This window comes from Oncorhynchus mykiss, chromosome 10 (assembly GCF_013265735.2).
Source record: "Oncorhynchus mykiss isolate Arlee chromosome 10, USDA_OmykA_1.1, whole genome shotgun sequence".
NCBI lineage: Eukaryota > Metazoa > Chordata > Actinopteri > Salmoniformes > Salmonidae > Oncorhynchus > Oncorhynchus mykiss.
The window spans coordinates 65,471,992-65,499,264 of record NC_048574.1 but is presented as its reverse complement, the minus strand read 5'-3'; the positions used below and the strand labels follow the sequence as shown (position 1 = coordinate 65,499,264).

Here is a 27,273-nt window from a genome sequence, read left to right as displayed (position 1 = left end):
GCCCCTCCTCACAAACATTGCAACAAGCTATCTCTGTGCTCAAGCCTCCTCCACCCCTAGTGAGAGGGTATTTTCGACTGCAGAGAACACAATAAGCCAGGAGAGGTCCTGACTTCTGCCAGAGAAGGTAAATAAGTTGATCTTTCTCCAGAAGAACTGCTAAGAACTGTTGGTCCTTTTGCAGCCCACCTGCATTCCCCACCCGTGTTGCTCTATACCACTGTATTGTCTTCTGCAGCCTACCTGCATGCCCCACCCGTGTTGCTCTATACCACTGTATTGTCTTCTGCAGCCTACCTGCATGCCCCACCTGTGTTGCTCTATACCACTGTATTGTCTTTTACAGTCTACCTGCATGCCCCACCCATGTTGCTCTATACCACTGTATTATCTTCTGCAGCCTACCTGCATGCCCCATCCGTGTTGCTCTATACCACTGTATTGTCTTCTGCAGTCTACCTGCATGCCCCACCTGTGTTGTTCTATACCACTGTATTATCTTCTGCAGCCTACCTGCATGCCCCACCTGTGTTGCTCTATACCACTGTAGTGTCTTCTGCAGTCTACCTGCATGCCCCACCCGTGTTGCTCTATACCACTGTAGTGTCTTCTGCAGTCTACCTGCATGCCCCACCCGTGTTGCTCTATACCACTGTAGTCTTCTGCAGTCTACCTGCATGCCCCACCCGTGTTGCTCTATACCATTGTAGTGTCTTCTGCAGTCTACCTGCATGCCCCACCTGTGTTGTTCTATACCACTGTATTATCTTCTGCAGCCTACCTGCATGCCCCATCCGTGTTGCTCTATATCACTGTATTGTCTTCTGCAGTCTACCTGCATGCCCCACCTGTGTTGCTCTATACCACTGTAGTGTCTTCTGCAGTCTACCTGCATGCCCCACCTGTGTTGCTCTATACCACTGTAGTGTCTTCTGCAGTCTACCTGCATGCCCCACCTGTGTTGCTCTATACCACTGTAGTGTCTTCTGCAGTCTACCTGCATGCCCCACCTGTGTTGCTCTATACCACTGTAGTGTCTTCTGCAGTCTACCTGCATGCCCCACCTATGTTGCTCTATACCACTGTAGTGTCTTCTGCAGTCTACCTGCATGCCCCACCTATGTTGCTCTATACCACTGTAGTGTCTTCTGCAGTCTACCTGCATGCCCCACCTATGTTGCTCTATACCACTGTATTGACTTTTGCAGGAAAATATAGTTTATTTCATTTGTTTACATTTCCATCATCACAACATTAGTCTATAATAGTGATCTGTTCAAAACATTTCTGTTTCTTTTGTTGTAAATAATAGTTTTTTAAATTTATTTTACATTTCAGAAAATAAAGCAATGTTAATTCTGTTTTGTTTCGTTTTTTGTTGTTGTAAGAAATAACAAAAAGAACCGATAAGAGTACCGTTAAAGTACCGGATCAATAAGCAGTATCGCTAAGAGTAGTAATACCGTTAAAATCTTAACTATACCCATCCCTAGATGAGAGGTGGCGGATGGGCGCATCATGGTTCAAATCTGGAGTCAGAGTGGGATCAGTGCACCCTAGTGTGTCAGGATTACCACCGCTGGGGCGTGGAGGGAACGGGAGGGGAGCTAGGAGAGTCAGAACATCCCATCAGTTCAAACCGGATGACCTGGAGCAACGACTAAAGCTGTGGTCTAAGCATAATGGTTCCCCCCCTACCCCCTTCTCAAAAGTCTCCTTGACTTAAAGTTTTCCTGAGGAAGCCAAGCAGGAAGCCAAGCATACTTGGCTTCTCTTAAGCTGCATTCAACACTCAAGCCAGCCATTACTTTACTATACTGACAAAATTATAAGCAAACGTTACCAAGGCCGGGAGTTACAAAATGTTTAACTTGTTGTTGTTGTTGCAAAACGATATTCCTCATGTGTAACAAACTAGTGACGGCCTGTTACATCATTTGTTGCCGTGTCCTGAAGTATAATTTAAAGGTCTTGATATTCATCATTCATGTTGTTCCACATCTCTAATGAATCACGCATAAAATATGCAACACCCCTCCCATGTAAATGCCGCTCCCGCATAGAATGCACTCACTTTTTCAAAAGTGTGTTTAAGGCTCAGCGAAAAGTTAAGTTTTGCCTGTGTTTTGGTGTCATCTTGCACAACTGCTGATGAAACTAACTCTGTAAAAGTTTGAATGAATTGGATCAGTGTTATTTCCTGATAGTTTTGGTTTGCCTGGTGACATTACCAGGCAGCAAACTCGTTATTAATAGACCAATAACAAAGAGAGTTCCAGACCTCTCTGCCAATAAGTGCTAGTTTTAAGTTGTCCCCTCCCCACTCCGCACCATGCCCAGACTGTCCTAGCAACATTTTTATTTTTTTTATTAGTTTTTGGCTAAAAAGCTAATTTTTTTTATTGGAAAACTATTACAGTAAGGCACTTAATGATTTGTGATTGATATAAAGATGGCTGCATTGGGCCTTTAAGGGCGATTGCATTCTGCACCGCATTAAAAACACACACACACACACACGTTATGAAATCTGGAAAGGGGAATTTTCTAATCTGTATTCAGTCAATTAAAACTAAACCACAGTCTATCAAATGGAAAAACAGTATGTGAGATTAACAGCTGCGTCACGTGTTCCTCTCCTCCTGTATGGGGGTAACTTCCACGAAGGATGGGGGACATTTACTCCCCCTCCACACATTCTGAAAGGAGGGCCCACGAGAAGTTGTGCCCCCCCACGTCTCAAATCAAAGTTCCATCCCTTGTCCTCCGGCTTCCTAATCAATCTTCTAAATCATATCTATGGTCAAAGAAAAGTGATTGATTATTTTATCAAACAAAGTTGAATGAGTCATAAAGACGTGTTTATCTGTTGATGTGCAGCAAGAACGTCACTCCAGAAAGGTCTTTGCTAAATGAATGATTCAAAGTTTAGAACTAGCGTAGAAGAACACGAAGGTGATTCAGCTTTGTCTAGATAAATAATACATGGATCCATTTTATTGTTGCGTCTGTATCCCTTAACGCCTTTATGAGATTGCTTATTGGATTTACAAAAAGATGAATACCTATAAATAATTGATGTGTCGAGGCGTGTGATTTTGTGGCAGTTTAATTTGTTTGGTAGAGTTGGATAACTTTCAAAACAATTATTCAGAAGCAATTAATAAAAACAAAATGTGGAAATAAACGGGATCTTCCATCATAACTTCTTCACGGGCCAACGGTTTGGGGGGGGGGGGGGGGGGGCTACAGTTTATGGTGGTTTACAACAGGGAGATGTTATCAAGCAGTGTAAAATTAACACTGTGCATATCTACAATGGCTCTCGTTGCAGTAGTGTGTCAGTAAAGGGGGATGAAATAGCCTCAGGTTAGTCTTAGGCATATTGTTGTTTAATCAGACACTGGGCGCGGGTGGTATGTTTATTGCTTTTTCCGTGGGTGACAACTGATCCCCATGGAGACCAGCAATAATCATAATAATGAAAGTCAGGTGTGGACGGGCTGTTATTTAGCTACAGGTATGAAAGATATATAATTATGAATATCCTATGAATGCACACAGCATGCAGTTCTTGCCAAGTGCTTACTAATCAAAAGGCAACATGAAGATGGCTGTTGGCTGTTTTAACACATACTGTGCCTGTTTGCAAGGGGATTCATACAGTACATCCCTTTTCTGCTCATCATGAGGTGTTTTCCCTACTCTTTTATGTACTTGGAGTGGGTACATCATAGTTGGTGTCACGATTTTCCGTATGAGAAGGAGAGTCGGACCAAAATGCGGCGTGTCTATTGCAATCCATGTTTAATGAAGAAACACACTAAACACAAACACTACCAAAACAATAAACTTAACGAAAACCGAAACAGCCTATACTTGTGTATCCTAACACAGAACAATGACATCAGGACACTAAGGACAACAAGGACAATCACCCACCACAAACTCAAAGAATATGGCTGCCTAAATATGGTTCCCAATCAGAGACTACGATAAACACCTGCCTCTGATTGAGAACCACTTCAGACAGCCATAGACTTAGCTAGAACACCCCACTAGCTACAATCCCCATACATACACACCACATACAAAAACCCATGCCACACCCTGGCCTGACCAAATAAATAAAGATAAACACAAAATACTTCAACCAGGGTGTGACAGTTGGTTAACATATTTCTTTCTCCCAACACATCAAACACATGCCTGCCTGCTGCATCAAGTGGATTAGGTTATTTCCTTCCCTCGAACAAAGTGGTGTGTGTGTGTGTGTGTGTGTGTGTGTGTGTGTGTGCGTGCGTGCGTGCGTGCGTGCGTGTGTGCGTGCGTGCGTGCGTGCGCACAGCCACTCAACCAGTCACTATGACACAACATATTGATAGACTTTTGAAAATACATTTATAACAAGGATCAAAAAGGATTTCTTGGCCAAACGAATTATTTTACTGCTGTTTGCTCTGCCTGGATCATTCATCGCAATGAAAGAAAACCCTTTCTGATATAACAGAGGTCAGAATGTATAGAATTTGCTAAGTACATTTATTTAAACTGTATCAAAGTCTATAAAAAACTATGTTAGCACCTTTTTCTGGGGAATATAAATACCTAATTGATGCAAGGAAGAACACACAACCCACATATTTGTCAATGGCCAGACACGGGTCAATGACCTCTGGTCCAGATACAGAGCCATGGTTCAGGAAACTAGAGGGAAAGTCACAGTCCTTCAACAAGATACCTAAAAACAATCAATACCTCAATACTTCATTCAGCTCTGACCCTACACAGCAAGGTCGGACGAGCAAGAAAGCCAGGGAAATTCACCAAGGGCTGCTTGCTTATATAACCAACACAATGTTGGGATATCCTGAAGCTACTCTAGTTGAGGAAGTAATACAAGTAATCAGAATATAGGACCTAGAATAATGGTAACCATTAGATGGTAACCATTGGTAACCAATATAAATACCATAGAGCAGTTTATTCAACGTTTCACAGGTAACCTATAAGCCTATGACCGTGACAGGCTCAAGAGAAATCAACAACATCTGACCAGAAACAAAAGAAGGGACCTCAAAGCACAACAAAACCCAGACCATCCCATCACACCGTCTCTCCATCCCTCCATCCCGAGAATGGAATGCATGCCAATCAGGACTGCTGAGAGATGGGGTTCAGGGATTCCTGCTCAGGCATACATCTGATCATCCCTTCGTTCTGTTAATCTGTTGCACCAGATGTGAAAAGCGAAACAGGATGACCTTGCTCCTGGGCTTCCTGACCTTTCTCATCGGAAGCATTCTGCTATTGACAGTGACATGCTCTTTATAGGCTGTTTGAACCTTCAATCCCGTGTGTGACGGCGTGAGAGAGGCATGTGAAGTGGGAAGTCAGAAGTGCCCTCAGCGAAGTGAGTGAGTTAACGAACGTGCTCCTATATTGTCGAGGCAGAGTCATTTCTGCTTCGTCGCGACACAATACTCCACAGGAGACATCATAGAAATAGAATCATTAGATTCTATTGCTACGGGAGAAATCAAGAGAAATATCACTGTGTGGATGAAAGCAGTGTGTTTTACATTTAGACCTGTGATACTGTGTAAGACTGAATAAATTCAGTGATCGCTGCTGTGCTTTTTACTCCTCTCCTCTCTCCTGTCCGGCTTGCTCATCTCAAAAACGAATCCAATTTTCTGGAGCTTTTCAAGATGAGTGCAGCTTGCTTCTTTCTCGATGGCCATGTCTGTGGGAGTGTGACTCTGAAATGAAGCATATGAAATAACACTGGATAAGGGGGTTGGACTCGACAGACTTCTAATAGATAGGATAGAGTCAGACGTGAATGTGGAGTTGACTAAGAGGGGGGTTTTATTGAACAGCTATTTCGTAGGAGAATGAAAAAGCAGTTGTGTTGACAATTGATCAATCTGAATGACATTCCGGGCCCCAATGGACACGCAATAGGCCTATATCCACCTAGTTCAAATATAGCCACAGTTTTGAATACGGAATCCATTCAAATGTAATTCAGTGTCAACACTGGGGTTCCAGTGAATCAGAAAATGTACTACTTTACCTGGAAATCAAAATGTGGTTTCAATATAATATGGACACCAATTAGATATGAATACAATGTGGACAAATTCAAATGAAGGGTAAATACGTTATGTTGGTGTTAACTATGTGGAATATGGTATAGGAGTCAAATCAATCCATCACCCAATACAGTATAGCTTAGCCTTACTCAAAGTTATAGTCTGGGGTCGGGGAATCTGTCCAATGGTCATTTTCATTCTTGATATACACACATTACAAACACATGGCGGGGCCAGTGTAGCTTTCATAGGAGTATGTCCTAACTCTTACCTTTCCAAGAAGAATCTTCAGAACAGGCTCATCCTTCCATCCATGGACTCAGCAGATGTGGGGGGGGAGAAGGGATGCAGAAGAAGGGAAGGCTCTAGGGAACAGACAGGGACTGCATTAGAGTTATTGGTCATTCCATCCCTCTGCTCAGGTTCAGGAGGGCCAGCAAAAACCAACTGCATTAGAGATTCTAATTTAGGAATGGCTCAGCACTCAGTAATCACTCAGGAAGAGTTCCACCATCTGATCACTGAGGAGAGGAGAGAGAGGAGATAGATGCCTGAGAATTGTTTCATTTGCATATCTCCATGATGACCTCCGTGCGACTTGTTCTTTGGTTTAGCTTTTGCAGACGAGTGGCTTCACCAACACATCAACAATGTTTAAAAAACAACAGACCTACATATTTTCAAATTTAACGTATAAAGGATTGTTGAATGTAAAAAGCAATTTGCGGTTTCATTTTCTATTTCAATTGTTACCTGTTGATTGTGTAGTGGCCATCACCACTGATTAGCTCACTAACACAGGTGGACGGAATTGGGTTGTTTGATTAAAGCCTACAGTGGTTCTCTTTTAAAAAGTTGCTTCGTAAAAAGTTGCGTCATACTGCAGCACAGCTTGCCGGCTACCGCAAAATTCTCAGGCACATTATTTAAGTGTCAGCCATTGCTGCTAGTTAGTGCTAGTTTGACCACCAGAGGGCATTTTTGAGAAGCTTTTGACTGTTTTTAATGTTGGCTGCAGTAGATAATTTAAAACCTTTTTTTGTAAGAACATAGTATATGGGATTGATTTTAAGAAATTAAGCTTAATTAACTGTATTAATATAATGGTGTTTCTATTCCAATAAAAACGAAAAAAAATTATACAACAAGACCAGTCCCCATGCTCTGTCATTCAGTAATAATAATAATCGTTGGATAACAGATCGGCACCCGGAACTCATTAAGAGGCGGCTTCTATCTTCAGTCGAGTAATTCATTCAGAAGGTTAAACCCAGGGTTTAGGCCTGCAGTAGGTTATAATAAACGGAAAATTGGAAAAATGTTAATTCATAAACCATGTGCCATGGAATCGATACATCAAAAATCTCTTCCCAACTATTTTGCAATGTATTTTTGCACAACTGTCAATGTTTTGGTCCATGAAACTGGTATATATTTTTATTTATCACAATTTTCTTTAACCAATTTCGGTCTTTAATGCAGGGCCAACAGACTTACAAAGTTCCTTACTTTTTGAAATGTTTTACATAAATTGAGTGAAATGAACTGAAACTAGCACTAACTGGCATTAATGGCAACAATGGCTGACACTTAAATAACATGCCATAGAATTCTGTGGCAGCTCGCAAGCTGTGCTGCAGTATGACACAACTTTTAAAGGAAGAACCACTGTACATGCACAAATTGAATGTGAGATTGTGTTCAACTCTTAGGTGGCTCATTTGGTAGAGCATGGCACTTGCAATGCCAGAATTGTGGGTTCTATTCCCATGAGGGACCAGTAGGAAGATGTATGCACTCACTACTTACTGTAAGTTGCTCTGGATAACAATGTCTGCTAAATTACTAAAATATAAAAACATGCAAATGCATTCAAAATGGGGTGTATTCATTCCGCCCATTCTGTTTCTTAAAACTTCTTATGGCTGGGGGCAGTATTGAGTAGCTTGGATGAAAAAGGTGCCCAGAGTAAACTGCCTGCTACTCAGGCCCAGTTGCTAATATATGCATATTATTAGTAGATTTGGATAGAAAACACTCTGACGTTTCTACAACTGTTTGAATGATGTCTGCGAGTATAACATAACTCATATGGCAGGCAAAAACCTGAGAAAAAAATCCAACCGGGAAGTGGGAAATCTGAGGTTTGTAGTTTTTCAACTCTTTGCCTATCGAATATACAGTGTCTATGGGGCCAAATTCCACTTCCTACGGCTTCCACTAGATGTCAACAGTCTTTAGAACCTTGTTTGATGCTTCTACTGTGAAGGAGGGGGGAATGGGAGCTGAATGAGTCAGTGGTCTGGCAGAGTGGCATGAGCTGGTCACGCGCGTTCACGTGAGAGTTAGCTTGCGTTCCATTGCATTTCTGAAGACAAAGGAATTCTCCAGTTGGAATATCATTGAAGATTTATGTTAAAAAATACTTCGTTTGACATGTTTCTACAGACTTCAACGGAACTTTTTACTTCTGGCCTGCGGGTCATGAATTTGGATTACTGGGCTAAATGCGCAAACAAAAAGGAGGTATTTGGACATAAATGATGGACTTTAGCGAACAAATCAAACATTTATTGTGGAACTGGGATTCCTGGGAGTGCATTCTGATGAAGATCATCAAAGGTAAGTGAATGTTTATAATGTCATTTCTGACTTCTGTTGACTCCACAACATGGCAGATATCTGTATGGCTTGATTTGTTGTCTGAGCGCTGTACTCAGATTATTGCATGGTGGGCTTTTTCGGTAAAGCTTAATTGAAATCTGACACAGCGGTTGCATTAAGGACTTTAATTATGAGATTTCTGTTGTTTTGAATTTGGCGCCCTGCACTTTCACTGGCTGTTGTCATATCGATCCCGTTAGCGGGATTCAAGCGACAATAAGTTTTAAACAGAAGCAAACGGTACAAAACGGGGAGGGACCTACCTGAATTTGTCCACTGTTGATACAAAACACATCACACTGTGACACTTTCTGTATTTTGAAAGTTCTATTCTTGAAAACTTCACTGCTGACATGCAAAACATTTTGGGACCGTATCAACAGTGGACTAATGAAGCAAATTCAAAAAGATCGTTTTTTGTGGTATTTTCCTTTAAAGCAGTTGAGCTGAATACAAAATTACCTAGTGGTTCTTTAAAAAACTTCAAAGCCCAACAAACACTGTTTTAATTATAGCATTGGCATGATGATGCTTAATTATGTTGAGCGTAATGTGTTGATTCCTTTTATTTCCCCTAAAGTGTTTTCATGTACTCCCCACATTGAAGTGTTAATGATACTGACAGGAATAGTGAGGCAAATTATCATCCTTCTCCAAAAGGCTTTTAAAATAATTGAGCACACCTGACCTGGAAATATGAGCTAACAAGGCAGAAGCACAATCACTATTCTAACCAGAGAAAAGAGAGAAGAAAGACAGAAGAGAAGAGAGAGCGAGAGAGAGCGAGAGAGAGAGAGAGAGAGAGAAGACAGGAGAAAGAGAGAGAGAGAGAAAGACAGAAGAGAGCGAGAGAGAGAAAGAGAGAAAAAAGATAGACAGGAGAGATCGAGAGAGAGAGAAGAAAGACAGGAGAAAGAGAGAGAGATAGAAACACTCTTTCATTCTATGTGAGTGAGAGGTATAGTACATGTTTAAGTAGTTTCATAGCTGCAACACATGGTCAAAGCAAGAATAGCACACAACAGCACATCACATTTCAGCCACATTCACACAAGATCCAAATAATCATAGCACATTATCATTTCACATACAGTACATTGGTCACGCTCCAACTGTGACATTAGCTGTCACGGCTGCTCTTTCAATGTTCACAACATGCCATGCCAACTTTGTCCTTAAATGATAGAAGCCAAGCCCTTCTGAAGTTACTCAACAGACATGCTGGTGTGGGTGGGTGGGTGTAAATATGTATGGGGTGTGAATGTGCTCTGGGTCTTGTCAACACTGGAGGAGGGGCAGACCGAAGGGGAGGGCATATCATGTTATATAGGCCTTGTGAAACAGCCCGTCTTGATTGACAGCTCAGCCCAACACTCAAGAGGAAGGGGCTGGAGGTCAAGGACCGCGATGTACGTTCAAGTACTGAACAAATTTTCTGTGTCTCCTTTACTCCCTGGGTTACATGTGTTCCAGATCTGCATTGCTTGCTGTTTGGGGTTTTAGACTGGGTTTCTGTATAAGCACTGTGTGACATCTGCTGATGTAAAAAGGGCTTAATAAATACATTTCATTTGATTGACACCGATCAGAGATCACAGAGAGTGACGCAGATGAAGCCCGTTGAGATTGTCGGAACTGAGCCATCATCTATATGCTTTCTTATCATTACAGCACATTGAGTGTCAAACCGACACAGGGCTGATGAACCCCTTTTCAATGAAATGGTAATGGTCTACTGATTAAAACAAGTTGCACGGATTTCATTTGTTAATTCATGAATCATAATGCCGTGACATGACATGATGATAGAATACAACACACTTGACAGATGCTAGAAGCGTATACTGTGGGAAACACACCCCACACACACACACACACACACACACACACACACACACACACACACACACACACACACACACACACACACACACACACATCACTGTATTCATTAGTGGAGAACCCTGCCTGAAACGGGGCAATCAATCAATTAGCCATTCTACTGTTACCAGCTGCATTAAAATCAGTTAAATGTAACTAAATGTAAATGAAAATGTAATCTACGTAACAACGAAAGTCATTATTTAACAATAACTAGTAATGCTGCATACTCCAAGAAAGGTTCAAATCTCACCTTTATGGTAAAAAATAGTTTAAAATGTAGGCACTTCTGAGGACACAAGCTTAAGTACACAGTATAAATATGATAAAAATATAAATATTTTCCTATTCAACAACACTGTATGAAGGCTTGAAATGACTTATACGCTAAATATAGTATAATCAAATTATAACTCGACTAACTATAAGATTTCACCAACCTCATAAGTGTAAAATACATATTTGTATATTTATTATTTCCGAAAGGTCTCTCTTGTTCAAAACATCTACCCCCATCGCTGTGACCGTCTCAGAGAGCTCTGGCTTGGCTTCCTGAACTCATTAGGAATTCACCTTTCAATTCATATTAATAATGTCCATCTATGACAAACATAATGTGTTTTTTTGTTTAAACCCCCCCCCCCCCCCCTGCTGCGCTACGATGTAAGGATTCCAGACATGTGCTTTGTCAGGGTTCACTGTGACATAGGGTTCAGCCAGGAGTTGATGGACAGTCAGATGAGCGAATGAAATGGTAGGAGGGACATCCCATCTTCAAGTGGTTTCAGATTTCACATCCTATGTCACACAGGCTCAGAGATCGATCCATGAGCAGAAATATTGGTGGGAACCGGTACCAGAACCACGCAGGTCCCTTAAACAGGGGACTTTACATCTAAGAGTTTGATTAATTAAGAGTCGTAGTGCCCTTACTCCATTTCTGCTCTCACACAACACTAAACCACCAGAAGCTCTCTTCTCTTCCAAGATCACAGGCATGGAACATGTATTATAGATGAATGTCAAATAGACAGGGAGTATTATTCCCAAAGTCTCAGCGGGTGGATGGGGAGGGAAGCCAGCCAAGGCATCAACAATAAGCCATTTTGGGGACAGGTCGGAGTTGGTGAGCTGCTCTTTCTGTCTTCTCAGCCAAGCTCTTTAACAGTGTGATACATTTCTGTGGCACCTACCCTCCCTGAACAGCTTGCAAAATTCAGAGCAGTACAATGTGAGTGAGGAAGAAAGTAGGGAGAAGTGGCTGAGCACATGTGAGCGTTAGTGTGAGAGACAAAAGGGCTTTTGTCAGCCAGGAGAAATGGGATTATCAGCCAACAGTATGGTCCCACTGGAGAGAGAGAGAGGAGCTCCAGAGAGAGAGAGAGAGAGCTGGTGTGTGTTTGTCTGAGTGAAAGAGAGTGAAGTGAGTGAGAGAGTGAAGAGTGTGAGCAAGACTCCCTATGCATAAAATATAGGTCAGAGATTGCCTATAAGAGAGAGAGAGAGAGAGATTGTTCAGCATGATAAAATATCATGCCAAGCAGTAGTCATATGCTTAATTATCCGGAGTGCAATTATAGTACTTAGCTTTAAAGTGGGGTAGGGGGAATGGAGAGAGATCGGGGTGAGATGTAGCAGGAGAGGAAGTGAAGGAGAGGGATAAAGAATAACAGGGAGAGAGGGAATGGGGAAGAAAGTGAACACTGAACGATTGAGAGAAAGGGAGGTGGTGTGAGGACTCCCAGTAGAAAGGATAGAACCAGAGAACCAGGGGGGAGAAATTGAAAATGTCTGGAGATTTCACTCAACCCTGGCGCTCCCTAATATGATTCCACATGAGCTGACGTGTGCAGAGATGAGGAGGAGAAGAAGTGACTGGACTCCTGAAAAGCAGCAGACTCACTCACCCGCAATTGCTGACGAACACCTCCAGATCACTGACAACAGACTAACACCTCCAGATCACTGACAACAGACTAACACCTCCAGATCACTGACAACAGACTAACACGTCCAGATCACTGACAACAGACTAACACGTCCAGATCACTGACAACAGACTAACACCTCCAGATCACTGACAACAGACTAACACCTCCAGATCACTGAAAACAGACTAACACCTCCAGATCACTGACAACAGACTAACACCTCCAGATCACTGACAACAGACTAACACCTCCAGATCACTGACAACAGACTAACACCTCCAGATCACTGACAACAGACTAACACGTCCAGATCACTGACAACAGACTAACACCTCCAGATCACTGACAACAGACTAACACGTCCAGATCACTGACAACAGACTAACACGTCCAGATTACTGACAACAGACTAACACCTCCAGATCACTGACAACAGACTAGCACGTCCAGATCACTGACAACAGACTAACACCTCCAGATCAATGAAAACAGACTAACACGTCCAGATCACTGAAAACAGACTAACACGTCCAGATCACTGACAACAGACTAACACCTCCAGATCACTGACAACAGACTAACACGTCCATATCACTGACAACAGACTAACACCTCCAGATCACTGACAACAGACTAACACCTCCAGATCACTGACAACAGACTAACACCTCCAGATCACTGACAACAGACTAACACCTCCAGATCACTGACAACAGACTAACACCTCCAGATCACTGACAACAGACTAACACGTCCAGATCACTGACAACAGACTAACACCTCCAGATCACTGACAACAGACTAACACCTCCAGATCACTGAAAACAGACTAACACCTCCAGATCACTGACAACAGACTAACACGTCCAGATCACTGAAAACAGACTAACACGTCCAGATCACTGAAAACAGACTAGTACGTCCAGATCACTGACAACAGACTAACACCTCCAGATCACTGACAACAGACTAACACCTCCAGATCACTGAAAACAGACTAACACGTCCAGATCACTGACAACAGACTAACACCTCCAGATCAATGAAAACAGACTAACACGTCCAGATAACTGACAACAGACTAACACCTCCAGATCACTGACAACAGACTAACACCTCCAGATCACTGACAACAGACTAACACCTCCAGATCACTGACAACAGACTAACACCTCCAGATCACTGACAACAGACTAACACCTCCAGATCACTGACAACAGACTAACACCTCCAGATCACTGACAACAGACTAACACCTCCAGATCAATGAAAACAGACTAACACCTCCAGATCACTGACAACAGACTAACACGTCCAGATCACTGAAAACAGACTAACACCTCCAGATCACTGACAACAGACTAACACCTCCAGATCACTGAAAACAGACTAACACCTCCAGATCACTGAAAACAGACTAACACCTCCAGATCACTGACAACAGACTAACACCTCCAGATCACTGACAACAGACTAACACCTCCAGACCACTGAAAACAGACTAACACCTCCAGATCACTGACAACAGACTAACACCTCCAGATCACTGAAAACAGACTAACACCTCCAGATCACTGACAACAGACTAACACCTCCAGATCACTGACAACAGACTAACACCTCCAGATCACTGAAAACAGACTAACACCTCCAGATCACTGACAACAGACTAACACCTCCAGATCACTGAAAACAGACTAACACCTCCAGATCACTGAAAACAGGCGCGATAGCAAAACCTGTGTCTCATCCAATACAGTCTTGAGTCAATTTGTGAGTTTAATAAAGGCCTCTCACTCTCTCTCTCTCTCCCTCTCTTTCTCTCTCTCTCTCTGAGTTGAGGGTGGCCTATTTTCATTTTCATTACTCAGGTTAATTCAATCTCCACACAAACATGTGTGTGTGGGCGTGGGCTAGAATGTGTGTGCGTGTGCATGCACCCTTTGCCATCCTTTCTCCTAAATAGCAGAGTGTCACATGGGCCTCAAGTTAATCTAATCAGCCAATAGGAGCACAGATGGGGCCGGGCTCCAGATAGAAATGAGAATGACTGCATCTTGGTTTGCAGAGCTGGGAGACATGAAGCGCTCATCATTACCACTGAGCTACAGCTCAGCTGCCGGTGGTAGCTAGCTTTCCACCAAAGCTATTCTTCATGGTGCACAGCAACACATTTCTCTCTGTCTCATCAGAGCATTACACACAGCATACATGCTCTTTCAACAATCCATCTTGGGTAGGTATCAGCTCCAAGGCATATGGCATTTGAAGAAGCCCTTTGAAATAAACTGCTATTTTCTTGAGACTTTCTGAGAACTGGTTTTCTTAGAACTTTCCAATGAAATTCTCGCCTGAAAAAGGTCTTCAAACTCCAGCAGCCAATGTAACGTAAGGGATATAGGACCCAAAGTTGACATAATCAATCTGGGACACACACATTACAAGGCCAGTTAGATGAGTCTTCTTTAAAATCCTGCGAGGAAAACCTTTGACCTTTGCCCAGCACCGATCAAACCTGACCATCCACGACCAATTGAGCCGTAACTGATCCCAAATGGAGACATTTTCCTCTAAAACCCCACTGTGAAAGGTGTAATGGAGAGATCACAGAGCCCGATCATGGAGCTGATGACAGCTACCAACCAACCGGCTGACATTCTCAACAATGATATACTAGGGAAGACAGTTACTCCATTCCAAATGGTGTGTGTGTGTGTGTGTTGTGATAAGTATGTGATTTCCATTACTGTATCAAATGTAATTGCATTGTCATAGTTCTGGCACATGGAACAAACAATGTTCCTTTATTCCGTGTAGAACAGCCACGTTTTGCCTAGGCACCAGGTAAGCACTAGACAACTTCCACATAGTGTGGAGGTCTTATTAACCAACTCTGGGACAACAGGAGAAAGCATGTCTCACACACTCAGTCTGAAACCACATCCCCCGGCTGAGGAAAGAACAAAGAGAGAGAGAGAGAGAGAGAGAGAGAGAGAGAGTGTGTGTGAGTGAGTGAGTTAGTGAATGAGTGAGTGTGTGTGTTTCACTTTAATATGATTATGACCCATTAATAACAGGGCAACGGAAATAACAGGGAAAACATTACGTATAATAGCAAATCTGGAGACCTGAAAATGGAATTGAGTTGTAATTCTATGTATTTTTCATAAGCCGGGGCAAACTTCACCATTTTGACAGGGAGGCATTCAACAACTGAGCCTTGTGTTATTTATAATAAATGATAGAATCATATTTATAGCCTTTCTCCCCCCCCACCCTCTTCTTTTTTCTTGGGTTATTCAAAGTGCTTGCATAATAAACGGCGTAGTCTTGATCTTTTAAAAAATTCAAATGGGAGATGTAAGATGCATTTCACAACCTCCAAAAACCACATGCGATTTGAAACAAGGCCTGCCAACGGAGAGACCGATGCCTTCACATCAAAGCAGTGAGAACAATCAGGGTGGGCCTCTCTGCCTTTTGCTCATTACCCATGCTCAGAAAGCAACACAGACAGGATAGAGCTCTTGAAAGGGAGAAACGGGTCTAGTGAGAAAATTAATTATAATAGATTCTACATTAAACATATTCACATTTGAGAGTGTTGTGTTGTTCTCTTTTGACTAAGAATATAATATCTAGATTACATTACAATCAAGCCACATGTATCGAGACATGAGTAGAGGATGGTTGGAACTCACCAGGGATGCTGGGAAATGGCACCAATTTGTAAGTTCAATAGAGTTATCCGACTCAAATGGTTGTGTTATATTTCACAGATCAATAGGTTTGGAATGAGCTGATTTGTCTCTTCCGTTGGTCTTGCCATTGTTCAACCTGATGTTTTCACAATCCAAGGTGATTGTAATGGAAGTGCCTTTAAACACACAACACTACCTCCACCCACAAATGTATTTGATGCAATTTCTCGTGTCTGTTTGCCACATTAAATAAAATCAAGACGCAGAGAGGTGAAGTTGACGTTAGAGACAGCAAAGACACAAGCAAAATAACATTTCCCCCTCACTAGGGCCTCATGAACGGTTTCCATGGATATACCCTCACCTGCTCTGTTTATTAAAACAAATTATTCTGATTGAAACCATTGTTACCACACCTGCCATATCTCCTCTAGTAACAAACAGCAATTACTTCCAGAGGCTAGAATCGTTTACAAAACCTGTCAATAGGGAAAGGGGAAACTGAACGCATTTATCCGAAATGTGTCTTCCGCATTTAACCCAACCCCTCTACAATATGTTATGGTTAGAGGTAACTGTTATTGGTTCCCTCCCTGATTACGAGAGGACGGGTAGGCTAAACTGGATTATATGGAGCAGATCCCAGGTGGTACCAGGTGTTAGCCTTATCAGGCTTGTCACCAAAGATTACTTTCCCGTTTCCTCATATTCGGGAGGAGCACATATGTTTGGCTATGCAGGGAGTGGAGATGTGTACAATAAGCAATGTGTCATAACAGGATATCTGTTTATTTGAAGTTTTGCAGGATGAAATCTCTTGTTTTCAAGAGTGCAAATAAAACATGTTAATCGAAAATCAACAAGAATAATATAGTGACGGGTTCTGACCTATAAACGTCAAACATCCTTAATCATGTCGCAGAGGGAGAGAGAGGAAAGCAGGACCTGTAAATACTGTCAGAACAGGTTGTTGTTCGACGTCAGGGACCCTATGGGGAGGAGTGATGAATGTGGGGTTGAGGTCAGGTCAGATGAAGTGAGGAAGAACAGCCATCACTAAAGTTCTGGATAGCAATAGAGGTGTGTTGGCTGTTCAGATGTGTAAGGAGGGGCTCAGCATAGGAGAAAGGGTTAAATACCCGTGCTTGTTTGAATATGTTCCTTGTCTTATGCAGCTGAATGACCCAGCGGGGTCTGGGCTTGGTTTAAGCAGGTTTAAGCAGTATAAAAAACTACTAATAGTAGTTAGTAATAGTAATAGTCCTACAACTAATACAAACTATTGCTGCAACTACTGATACAACTAATATAACTACTGCTAAAACTACTAATACAACTAATATAATTACTGCTAGAACTACTAATACAACTAATATAACTACTGCTACAACTACTAATACAACTAATATAATTACTGCTAGAACTACTAATACAACTAATATAACTACTGCTACAACTACTAATACAACTAATATAACTACTGCTAAAACTACTAATACAACTAATATAATTACTGCTAGAACTACTAATACAACTAATATAACTACTGCTACAACTACTAATACAACTAATATAACTACTGCTAAAACTACTAATACAACTAATATAATTACTGCTAGAACTACTAATACAACTAATATAACTACTGCTACAACTACTAATACAACTAATATAACTACTGCTAGAACTACTAATACAACTAATATAACTACTACTAGAACTACTAATACAACTAATATAGCTACTGCTAGAACTACTAATACAACTAATATAACTACTGCTAAAACTACTAATACAACTAATATAATTACTGCTAGAACTACTAATACAACTAATATAACTACTGCTACAACTACTAATACAACTAATATAACTACTGCTAAAACTACTAATACAACTAATATAATTACTGCTAGAACTACTAATACAACTAATATAACTACTGCTACAACTACTAATACAACTAATATAACTACTGCTAGAACTACTAATACAACTAATATAACTACTACTAGAACTACTAATACAACTAATATAGCTACTGCTAGAACTACTAATACAACTAATATAACTACTGCTACAACTACTAATACAACTAATATAATTACTAATAGAACTACTAATACAACTAATAAAAAATACTGCCACAACTACTAATACAACTAACTAACTACTGTTACAACTACTAATATAACTAATACGAAATACAGCTACAACTACTAATGTAACTAATAAAAACTACTGCTACAACTACTAATATAACTAATACAAAATACTATTATAACACTAATACAACTAATAAAGACTACTACTACAACCATTCAAGTTGGAAGTACAGAATTGTCTAGAATGTCATTGTATGCTGTAGCGTTAAGATTTCTCTTCACTGGAACTAAGGGGCCCGAACCACGGAAAACAGCCCCAGACCATTATTCCTCCTCCACCGAACTTTACTTCTGGTAAGGTAGCGCTCTCCTGGCGTTCACCAAACCCAGATTCGTCCGTGGTGATGGTGAAGCATGATTCATCGTTTCCACTGCCCCAGAGTCCAATGGAGGTGAGCTTTACACCATTCCAGCTTATGCTTGGTTTTGCGCATGGTGATCTTTGGCTTGTGTGCGGCTGCTCGGCCATGGAAACCATGACATTCCTTCCAGAGGCAGTTTGGAACTCGGTAGTGAGGACAGCGGTCCTGTTCTATGAGCGTGTGTGGCCTACCACTTTGCGGCTGAGCTGTTAGAGCTTCTAGATGTTTTCACTTCACAATAACAACACTTACAGTTGACCGGAGCATCTCTAGCAGGGCAGACATTTGAGGAACTGACTCGATGGAAAGTTGGCATCCTATGACGGTGCCACGTTGAAAGTCACTGAGCAGTCTTCCATCAAGGCATTTGCAGTTGGAGTCACACGTGTTGTCCCCTGTCCGCTGCTCTGGCTGTGTGCTGCTGTTGTGGGTCTCTGGAGTGATCAGTGGTGACCCGTCATTCAGATTAGCATGAATGAATACGTGTCACATATCAGTTTGCAAACATGCAGGTATTTCAGGCTAGCTCAGTGCTATCTGTGGTGGTAGGGCAGTCAATGGAAAATACAGAGTGTAGGGGTTGGTAATGTTCTCTAGTTTCACCGTAATTGGCTCAGTGTTCTGTCACTCATGGGGACACTACGCCACCAAAAACTCTACAGGGAGAGCTCGAAAATTCAAGCCTCTTGGGTGCTGCCATGGATTTACATTAGAAGTGCCCATCCAAGAAGGCTCAAGGTCATTGGCCACAGATAAAATGATGTCAAATCACGTCATATCTACTGTAGCTTTGATTGGACTGATCATGTCAACATACTTTAAAAATCTTTGCTAGCAAGCTAGTCAAGCAGTTATCGTCATGAATCAAGTATACAATCTACTGGCAAATCCTTTTATTTTTAAAATGAGCTCCGTCTGGGAAAATACGTTTTGAACGGTCATCCAACTCGGAATTCCAAGTCGGGGAACTCGGGCCTTTTTCTAGAGCTCCGACCTGAAGAACACTGACGTCATGATTCAACCTTGTTTTTTTACGAGTTCCCAGTTGTATTGAAAGCACTATACATCCAGAAAATGCAAGACTTTAATGACAAAGTTTCATGACAAAATTTGCCCACAAGAAAGACCCCCGCACCACCTTCCTGTTCAAGTGAGCACAGAACAACAAGGTGAGTCCATAAATGTCTTGTATGCTGCTGCATAAAATATGTAATATGCCAGGGAGATATTTATACTGTAGCTAAGAAAGTAATACTAAGTGTATATTGTATAGTAAGCTGTTAGTAGCTAGTAGCTCATGTGCCTCACCCTAATAATTGGCTTCCCTTTCCCCCCTCATAACTTAGCCTACTGTCCTAACTTGGTGGTGCACTGACTTGATGTAGTGGCAAACAAATAGTTAAATTGACTACGTCCGTCTTAATGCGCTCATTAATGTCTTAATCAAAATTACAGGCGGCCTCTTCTCCGCTCATCGTTCCTTTATGCTAAGGTTTGTACATCTCAGTTGTTAGTAGAAACCACATTTTTTAAGCAAGTCAGCCATATCAGCTATGTTTTTTATTGACGGCAGTAAATGAGGCTGAATGAACTGTTTCGTTACCAGACAAGGCTCCGACTGATAGGCAGGTGTAGCAGTGTTAAGGGTTCACTCCATGGTGCTGAAAAGAAAGCTCTACTGTTGGGACAGCTCTATGTTGGCCCTAACAGTTTGTGGGCTCTGCTCACTGTTATAGTGCAATTAATGTGTTGTTTAGTGTTGTGTAGTGGCTTTGCTGGCATGCATGTTTTTTTTTTTTGGGGGGGGGGGGGGGGGGGGGATGAGCTACATGCTAAAAATGCTCTCCATGGGGCAGGGGTTGAGTACATGTGTTAGTGCTGGGGATGTTGGGTGTGTGGTTGTCAATGCAGGGTGTGTCAGCGGTATGTGTGATGTTTGTATGATTGTTAGGGTCAGGAATGGTGTGTGGTTTGGAGAGGTTGTTGGTTTGTGTGCTAGTAGTGTGTGTGTGTGTGTGTGTGTGTGTGTGTGGATGTCTGTCTTCAGGGTGGAGAGGACGATGGTCCTCATCTCCTCCAGCTGTCTCTCCAGGGACTGGCTGTAGTGCTCTCTCCTTCATGCGTTTCAGCTCCATCCGCAGATCCTGGTTTGCCTCTTTAACCTGCCTTACAGCACAGCACGACTGTTGTATCTGTGCTGTTAGCTGGATGCAGGTCTGTGGGTCAGGTTTGTTCTGTTTGCTGGAGACGCTGCAGAAGGCCTATTCATTAAAGACGGTGTAGTCTCCCTGTTATATCTGTTCCTATGTCCATACTGGTGTAGCACTGAGAATGAACAAAGTATGGGCATGCATTCTAAGTGATACGCTGCTGTGGATTTCTGAATGATTGTGGACTACAGGAAAAGGCGGGCCGAACAGGCCCCCATTACAATCGATGGGGCTGTAGTGGAGCGGGTCGAGAGTTTCAAGTTCCTTGGTGTCCACATCACCAACAAACTATCATGGTCCAAACATACCAAGACAGTCGTGAAGAGGGCACGACAAAACCTATTCCCCCTCAGGAGACTGAAAAGATTTGGCATGCGTCCCCAGATCTTCAAAATGTTCTACAGCTGCAACATCGAAAGCATCACCGCCTGGTATGGCAACTGCTCGGCATCTAACCATAGGAGGGTAGTGCGAACGGCCCAGTACACCACTAGGGCCAAGATTCCTGCCATCCAGGACCTATATAATAGGCGGTGTCAGAGGAAAGCCCATACAATTGTCAGAGACTCCAGTCACCCAAGTTATAGACTGTTTTCTCTGCTACCACACGGCAAGCGGTGCCGGAGCGCCAAGTCTAGGACCAAAAGGCTCCTTAACAGCTTCTACCCCCAAGCCATAGGACTGCTGAACAATTCATAAAATCGCCACCGGATAATTTACATTGACCCCCCTCCCCTTTTGTACACTGCTGCTACTCGCTGTTTGTTTGTTACCTATGCATAGTCACTTCGCCCCCACCTACATGTACAGATTACCTCAACTAGCCTGTACCCCTGCACACTGACTTGGTACCGGTGCCCCCTGTATATAGCCTCGTTATTGTTATTCTTATTGTGTTACTTTTTATTATTACTTTTTATTTTAGTCTACTTGGTAAATATTTTCTTCTTCTTGAACTGCACTGTTGGTCAAGGGCTTGTAAGTAAGCATTTCACTCTAAAGTCTATACTTGTTGTATTCGGCGCATGTGACAAATAAAGTTTGATTTGATTTGATTTATAGTATATGTTTTATTTTCTAGTCAATTATTCAGCACCTGGGATTGAGAGAATCATTGCTGAGTGGCAAAGTTCAATAAAACGAGTGGTAATGAAAACACTAGACCTGAAACCAATAACCACAATATCCATTCACCTGCAAGAATCCCCTTCCCAGACTGAATGGTTGGATGGATTAATAAAAACATAGCCCTCAGGGTCGAAACACTGCACAATGGAACCGCGGGAGCATTCAACAATCTTTCTTACTGTAATGAAAATATAAACCTTGGACCAGTGATGATCACTGCATTGTCTCTGATTTCCTCCTCTCCCATTGGATAACCGACTTTGGCCTGGCTACCCCACAGCACAGCATCAGCAATATATCTAATGAATGGCAGTCTGTATGACAACATGGGAATTAGCCCAGACTGGTGACCAATAGTAGCCGACTGAATAGTCAATTGATCCTAAATAGAGAGATGGACAGAAGCACGTGCACGCGCTCGTGCGCACACGCACACTGATCCACATCAATTATTGGCCATTCCATTATGCCACAGCATGGAGACGCACTGAGCCCGTTACACCCATCTGGGAGTTTATCTAGCATCTTATTGGATGTCGTCTTAAGCATCTCAGTAAATGGAGTGTGTAATATGGCAGTGTGTTGGAGTGTGTTATAGGGGAGGTTTTTGGTCGGTAGACTGGACTGGCATTATCATGTCCACTGCACTGTATACTGAGAGATTCCGTGGAATTTAATTGTGTAGACTAGATGGAATGAAGTCAATCAAGGGAATGAGGATACAAGGGAGGAGTGGGCTGACTCCCCACACATCTGATGACTTATTATCATCCTCCAATGAGTCAAATGAAGGGTTATTCCATAACATTCTGACATTAAAAACGTTATACTGCAATAGATAACAATTAAGTTTCTGTGTCTGTGTGTGTGTGTAAGTTTGTCTCTGTCTCAGTGTGTGTCTCAGTGCGTATTTGGTCCTAGGCAGGGTATCATGTCTGCTTGTGATTCCTGACACGCACCCGCCGCGATGCCTTAAGTGTGGCTGAGAGATTCTTATCCCTAGAGCTACCTCTTCTCTTCATCCCTTCTTCTCTTTCCCTCTCTCACCTCTTTAGTTCTCATCACACTCTCATCCTTTAGGGGAGAGAAGGAGAGAGGGAGATGAAGAGAGCAAAAGTGAGAGAGAAAGAGGAAAAGAGAGAGAGAGAGAGCCTGATAAAGAATGGATAGGATATAGTATATCAGCAGGATAGGCCCCTTTATGCCTTAGTAATGGTAAAATGAGAAATGGCAACCCACTGCCTGTACAACGGCCCAGTAAACTGGTCCCTAACAGGTCCTACTGGCCCAAAGCCAGATCCTCTGATCTTCCGATCCTACATCAGACTTGAATTTTTCATCGGTTGTCGAAGCCCAGAGAATAAAACAGAGTTGGCAATTTATGGCCTGATATTTCTGTTGTTAATCACTACCAAAGAGCTTGTTTCATGTCCAAATAGATGGATATTAGCAATGTAATGACCAGAAGCTAAATTCATCATGGCGGCTTTGCCTTTTCTTTGTCTTTCTTTTTTAACCTGTCTAGGTCAGCACGTTCCCTCTGTTAGCCTTATAGGTTTAGCATTTCATCTAATCTGAGCTGACTTTCTTCCCCTTTAGGGACGCTTGCCTGATTTGTGAGTGGAAGGTAATAGTTTCTCCGCTTCCTTAATGTGTTCTGCTGTTAGACGGGTCATGGATTTAGCCTTGTGCCTTTCTCCCTATAGCAATAACCTGATGTTATTATGGAGTCGGACAAAATGTCATTTTCACCTTGATAAAATGTTGACATATAGCTAGCTACATTAAATCCTGTTCTGCACTAGCATATGGTGATATTATATTGGAAGTTATCCCCCCCAATAAAATCTATGTACTAAACCTGCTGACTTCCAAAAGATTAATCCAAATTTGAAAACTATAAAATGTGGGAGAGTTCAAATGCTTAGGGATACCTGGCTATAGTAAACATGTAGGATTTAGCTGTGGGAGTCTGTCAGTTCCATATGCATGACAGCATTATGTTCACTGTTACAGAGTGCGAACTATAGCCGTGAGTGGAGGTAGCGCCTCGCGTGTCTTTCTGACTATGGTATGTGTACAATATCAATGCATTAATATACAGTACAGCATAGATGTGATGTATCTAACCAGTGGCGCGGCTAAAAGCATTGTGGGAGGGAGGAAGTAAACGTGGGATAGCAGAAAGCCTATATGGCGGTAATAAGAAGTGGCATTTTGACTCTGTGATGTTCCTCTCTCCTGTGTTTGACTCACGCACTTCGTGCAGTCAGGCAGCAGGAGAATCTAGGTCGCTTTAAAATACTATTTGTTTCAAATGCTTTGTTTCTCCCTCTGAAGATCTGACGTGCGACTTGAAAAAGTTAGAGCTCGTCGGGAACTTCTCAACCTACATTCTTTCAGATCATTTTTTGGGGGGTGCTTTCAAATCTCAAGTATTTGATTATTAATTGAATCGTCTATGGTAATGGGCATCTGCTGCTGTAAGGTCAATTTGAGGGGTTTTCTAGACAAAGTCCATGATTCTGCATACCAGCAGAGAACATAAGCAACTCATTACCGACTAACAGAAATAGTCCCAAATTTAAAACAACCTGCTAACAAGTCATTACAAAACATGAACAACCCAGTCAACAACCCAGTCATAAACTCAACATGAAACCGTACGGACTACACAGCTTAGCGACACAGGAACACAGCAGAAGAGGAGGATGAGAGACAAGGCTGAGGCAGTGCCACTGCAGACTAATTATCTGCTCAGGGATTTTCATCTGCAGCTTCAACAGGCTCTGGGAGAGAGAGAGAGAGAGAAGAGGAGGAGATGACAGGAGGAGGGGGAGGAGGGGACCTCCCATGGGACCAACCACCTCCAACCCTCCTCTCTTTCTAAGCCCCTTTGTTTGTTGCTGACTTATTCCCACTCGAGCACTGAGGTATGAGGAGAGAAGGGATAGAATATCCCCCTCTCTTATAGAGGAGGGATGGTTATTGAAGTTCCATATGGAAAAGCTCTGGGATAATTTCATTATGGAAATTCATAAGGTTGTGAGAGAAAGGTAGAGAGATAGCGACAGGTGTATACAAAAAGTGATTTCAGAAAGTATTCATGCCCCTTGACCACATTTTGTTGCTTTACAGCCTAAATTCAAAATGGATTCAGTATTTCTTTTTTTTCCCTCACCCATCTACACACAATACCCCATAGCGACAAAGTGACAACATGTTTTTAGAAGTGTTTGCAAATTTATTGGCAATGAAATATAGAAATATCTCATTTACAAACAGTACCAGTCAAAACTTTGGACACACCTACTCATCCAGGGTTTTTCTTTATTTGTACTATAAGACATCAAAATAACACATATGGAATCAAGTAGCAACCAAAAAAGTGTTTAACAAACCAACCATAGAGTTCAGATTTGAGATTCTTCAAAGTAGCCACTCTTTGCACACTCTTGGCATTCTCTCAACAAGCTTCATGAGGTACTGTAGTCACCTGGAAGGCATTTCAATTAGCAGGTTTTCCTTGTTAAAAGTTAATTGTGGAATTTCTGTCCTTTTTAATGCGTTCAAGCCAGTCAGTTGTGAGTTGACAAGGTATACAGAAGATAGCTCTATTTGGTAAAAGTCCATATTATGGCAAGAACAGCTCAAATAAGCAAAGAGAAACGACAGTCCATCATTACTTTAAGACATGAAGGTCAGTCAATGCCTTAATGACAGCTTTGCAAACTCTTGGCATTGCCTCATCTAGCTTCACCTGGAATGCTTTTCCAACAGTCTTGAAGGAGTTCTCACATATTCTGAGCACTTGTTGGCTGCCTTTCCTTCACTCTGCGGTCCAACTCATCCCAACACCATCTCAATTGGGTTGAGGTCAGGTCTTCTGATGCACTACACCATCACTCTCCTTCTTGATCAAATAGCCCTTACACAGCCTGGAGGTCTGTTGGGTCATTGTTTTTTATTTCTCTATTTGGTTAGGTCAGGGTGTGATTTGGGGTGGGCATTCTATGTTGTGTATTTCTATGTTGGCCTGATATGGTTCCCAATCAGAGACAGCTGTTTATCGTTGTCTCTGATTGGGGTCATATTTAGGCAGCCCTTTTTCCCACTTTCTGGTGTGGGATCTTGTCTACATTTAGTTGCCTGAGTGCACAACAGTAGCTTCATGTTTCGTTCGGTTGTTTGTTGTTTTTGTTCAGTGAGTTTCGGTTTATTAAAACTATGTGGAACTCTACTCACGCTGCGTCTTGGTATCATTACTACGAACGTGACACTGTATGTGTTGGGTACAAAGAATAAGTAGTCATTGAGTACTTTGACTCAAGACATTTCAGCTTTTCATTTTTGTATTAATTAGCACAAATGTCTACATTTCATAATCTCACTTTAACATTATGGGGCATTGTGTGTGGGCCAGTGACAATTGAATCCATTTTAAATTCAGGCTATAACACAACAAAATGTGCAAAAAGTCAAGTAGGCACTGTATATGCAGATGCCATGCTTAAGAAGAGGTGTGTATCTGTGCCAATGAGTGTGCATGTGTGTATGCAAGTGTGTGTATGCAAGTATGTGTACAGTATGTGTGTGTGTGTGTGCCATCCCCTGTGATTTTCATGAAGGATGGGTCTCAGAGTTGTGTGAAAGTATGGACAGATCTGACCACATTAAAACACACAGGAAGCTATTAGGTCTCCAGAGATCCTCAGGGATATTTATGCTAAGTAAATCACATACTGTACGGTATAGTACAGTACATCCGTTAGCAAAAGGCCAAGGTGGATCTTACGTGATAATAATGTTCTTTGTGTTTTAACAAGGCCATTAACGTCAGACCCAGAATGAAAGTATTTTAGAAAGAAGGCAATAGTTGTGTAAAATCAACATTGATACTCAATAAATACGTAGAAAAGGGTTCTATGCCTCAATCAAATTTGTGTATGTAATTATAAACAAAGTGTAGGCTCAAAACTCATACACAGATTGCAACATAAAAACTCCTGTTTGACGAGTTTATGAAAAGTTATTAATACGCTATCAAGCAGAATGAAAACAAGGTCTCTCTCTCCTTCTCTTGCTCTCTCCTTCTTCTAAGTGAGTTCACAAATTATGATTATTTGGCAATTT

At 41.9% G+C, this 27,273-nt stretch overlaps 1 long non-coding RNA gene across 1 annotated transcript; it reads right to left on the bottom strand.

Moving 5' to 3' along the window:
* Nucleotides 1-4,362: 4,362 nt before the first annotated feature.
* Nucleotides 4,363-11,230, bottom strand: LOC118936932. The gene is made up of 3 exons (XR_005034360.1): nt 11,084-11,230; nt 6,370-6,463; nt 4,363-5,762 (listed from the first exon to the last, which is right to left on the bottom strand). It is a non-coding gene; the product is annotated as an uncharacterized LOC118936932 (long non-coding RNA).
* Nucleotides 11,231-27,273: the final 16,043 nt, after the last annotated feature.